Raw genomic sequence first — 3,886 nt, forward strand, 5'->3', positions numbered from 1 at the left:
GGGTTGTCGGCCCGGGGGCGAGGTCTCGGTGGTGCGCAGCCCGGCCTCCTCTTCGTTTGGGAAGGAGGCTCCAGAGCGTGGTTGGCTTTTCCTCTTTTTCTTAAGACTTGGAGAGCGTTTCTGTGCGTGCATGAGGCTTGTTTACGGGAGGGCACTGGACTGCGAGTTTGCAGGGACGGCAGACAAAGGAGGCGGTGGCGGAGCGCAAAACTCAGTCACGGGGGGAGGTCTTAACCTGACGGAATCACAGACTTAACGCTGCATTGCATCTCGAAGGATGAGGCCCTTTTCTCAAGGCAAAAATGTGCCTTTCTTAAGTGGCAAGTGGGGGCGGGGGGAAATGAAAGAGGAAAATAGGCACCTTCCCTGTTGCCTTCGGCTCTTGTTCTGCCCTATTAGTTTGACTTTAATTTGACGCCTGAAAATCTCATTGTGGAGGATCTGATAGAACCCAAGTCTTCAGGTCACGGATGCCAATCAAAAGGGAAATAGGTAAAATTTTCAAGCATTGTCTTTGAAGCTATTTGGCTTATCTTCTGTTAATCATAAACATGGGCTCTGTTTAAATATTTGGTATCACACATATATTTGTATAAATTACTGGTTTACATATTTAAAAGGAAACTTTTTCCACATTGCAGAGTATGGTTTTGTTTTGTTATGGCCCACTGCGAACTTTTGGGAAAATGTCAGTTGTCTTCACCTCCACTCACCTCGAGAAAGCTGAGCCGGGATTTTTTTAAGCTGCTATTCATGTTAAGGTGACCTAAACTGGGCAACCTAAATAAGGTGTTTGTTTTTATACTCTAACAACCGAATAGCATCGTGCCCCTTCTGAGGTCTGTGTATGCTTAAGTGTTTAGCTTTTGTTTTTGAGACAGTCTGGCTGAGGAAAAAGAATCACCTAAAGCTTTACTGTAGCCTATTCCCAATTTAGACGGGCCTTTTATTTTTTATTTTTTACTTATTTTATTTTTTTTATGTGAGGCAACCCTTGGTCGACCTCACAGATTGCAAGGACCTTGTCAGCTTACAATTTCTTATTTTTTATTTTTTACACCTACAGCACCTGGTCTTCCTAGGTGGTCTCCCATCCAAGTACTAACCAGGCCCGACCGTGCTTAGGGATCCAGCTTGTTCAGGGTAGCATGGCCATAGTCCTAGACTGGCCTTTTAAAATTCTACTTTTACACCAAGAGTCAGGAGCTTATGGTGCATTTCTCATCTCCACTTTTTGTTAAAAACAGCGGTCAGGATCCCAGCCTGCCCACGGAAACAACTTTGGTCTTTGGTTCATTCCACAAATATTTACATGCCTAGTCTGTGCCAGTCACTGTGGTTGAGACACATAACATTGCTATACTGTGGCACTAACGATGATTGTCTTTTCTGGTGCGGAGGTTCCAGAAAGGAAGGGGAGGAAGAGGAAGAGAAGTGAGTCTGGAGCAAGAGCTGGCCCTGTGCATTGTTTAGAAATCTGTGGTTTGTCTTGGGGCTTGGTTCCCCCTAGGCACCCAAATCCATGACCAACACTTTATAGATTCTCACCTCCAAAGTGTTCTGTGTGCTAAAACTGTGCGTTGCTTGTCTGTCACCTCGAAACAAGAGCCCATCTTTGAGAAAGCTTGTTTTAGGAGTTTGGATAGAAGGGTACGGGGGACTAACGTGCACTGATGTGTGGATGCAGGTTAGTCCTCTTCCCCCATCAAGGGGAGGTAGCATGGTAGGATTAAATGTTCTGTGTCATGCTCTAGGTAAACTGTGTGGCATGAGGAAATTTGGCTGCTTAGCTTCAGTTTCATTTACAAAAGGGAATGATGAAATATTTACCTTGTAAAGTTGTTGAGAGGCTTAAGTGGTTCCTGCGTTCTCAATAGAGGAGACTTGTTAATTCAAATGAATGTCTAAATTACTGGAGTTTTAGACACGTATCAGAGTGAAAACATTGGGGCAGTCTGTGAAGACTCAGTCTGGTGTCAGTTCCTCTGAGTGTCTGTCTGTTCTTTCTCTCCTTTCACTAAGGGCTGATTTTCTATTTGCACATGAATTTGCTCCAGGTGTCTGGTGGTGGTGGTGGTAGTGGTGGCGGCGGTGGTGGTGGCAATGGGATCCTACAGGTGGTTTGTGTCCGGCTTTGCACTAAGAGGTCTGCACACATGGGTTCTCTCAGTACAGCAAATACTAATTGAAACCCTACCATGTGCCAAGAACAATTTAAGCCACTGGGGAAGAAAGAGGGGCAACGGCCATGAAGAAATCAAAAATCTCTCCCTTACTGAAGCTGACATCCTAGTTGAGGTCCTTCTAAGTCAGTTTACCTGTAAACTGTTTCTAAATCTATGGGTTTACATAAAATCCAAGACATTTTTTGTTTTTGCAGCAGGAACTTAGGGATGTATTTTAGAAACAAGAATGGTGGTAGAAAAATGTTAAAATTATTCATGTTTAAGAAAATAGTATATGATAATTATATCTCAATTTAAAAGAAAGAAAATAGCTTAAAATTGGAAGAATGATTGTATATTTCACATGATATTCTTGGTTTAGTGAGTTTCAAATTTTCATATTTTTAGAAAAAATATTGCTTTCCTTATGATCTTTATGCTTTTATAAATTTGAATTGAAGAAAATTCATAACATCTTTATTGAGAACTGACTGTGTTGACACTAAAAATGATGTTCAAATTACAAGCAAAAAGTTCTGAGACAGAGTTCCTGGCAAAAAAAATCTATGGTCAATAGATGTGAAATTAATGAAAATTCATAGTGAGGATAAGTATTTGATAGAAATGAACATTAAGACAAAATACAGTTTTCCTGGAGCTTAACCCATTAATGACCCATTTTAAATCTCTGACTTGGTTTGTGAAATTAGAAACCTTTCTTGTTATTTTACTAGAAACCTTTCTTGTTATTCATTCATGAATTACTGAACAAGATTTGTTTGTCCTGTACCTTTAAAGGGCAAATAGGCATTTTTTTCTTAGATGCTGTGGTATTTTAAAAGTATATTTTGGAGAGTGTTAAACTTCATAAAATACTTCATAAACAAGTGTTATACTTTGAAAATATATTCATCATTAATTAGAATGTGGTTGCAAATGGAGATTCATTTGTATAGTGACAACTGATAATCATTTTAATTGATAATTCATTTTTAGAAATGGAAGTTTGAAAGAGCATGTCTTTTTTTTATGTGCTTATCAGAGTTGCTCTAGCAAAGGATGAGCTTAGAACTAGAAACAAAATGTAAAGTAACTAGTATCTACTGTGGAGCAGAAGTTGTAAATGTGCTTTTTGTTTGAGCCTAGAGTGGGGGTTGGGGGATGAGAAGGCCCTGTTTATGATGTCATGTATGCAGATGTGCTGGTGGGAAGAATTTGGTAGCAGCCACTTTTTGCTTTGCATAGAAATTTTCAGAACTCGATCTCACAGCCTTAGAGAACAATTTTACTAAATGATAAACCTTTTTTTTCCCATCTTGCTGACTATAGAGATGAAATAATATTTTATTTTATTTTTATTTTATTTTATTTTATTCTGTTTTTAAGCCTACAGCACCTGGTCTTCCTAGGTGGTCTCCCATCCAAGTACTAACCAGGCCCAACCCTGCTTAGCTTCCGAGATCAGACGGAATTGGGTGTGTTCAGGGTGACATGGCTGTAGACCCGAAATAAAATTTTAAAAAATAATAATTTTAGGTTTTTATGTTTAAAAAACTATTCTATTGGATGCATCCATTAAACCTGAACTTAATTTTTAAAATTCTTATAAAGAGTGAAGGAAATCGTTGTGGAAATAAGACCTTGGATGAAAGCAGCATTGTAATGTTACAGTTCATAATGGCAAATGCACGAGCTACTAGGTGTAGTTAGAGGTTTCAAAA

At 39.3% G+C, this 3,886-nt stretch overlaps 1 non-coding gene across 1 annotated transcript; it reads right to left on the bottom strand.

Moving 5' to 3' along the window:
• Positions 1-3,549: 3,549 nt before the first annotated feature.
• On the bottom strand, positions 3,550-3,668 carry LOC112472101. The gene has a single exon (XR_003043520.1). It is a non-coding gene; the product is annotated as a 5S ribosomal RNA (ribosomal RNA).
• Positions 3,669-3,886: the final 218 nt, after the last annotated feature.

This window comes from Pteropus alecto, unplaced genomic scaffold (assembly GCF_000325575.1).
Source record: "Pteropus alecto unplaced genomic scaffold, ASM32557v1 scaffold78, whole genome shotgun sequence".
NCBI lineage: Eukaryota > Metazoa > Chordata > Mammalia > Chiroptera > Pteropodidae > Pteropus > Pteropus alecto.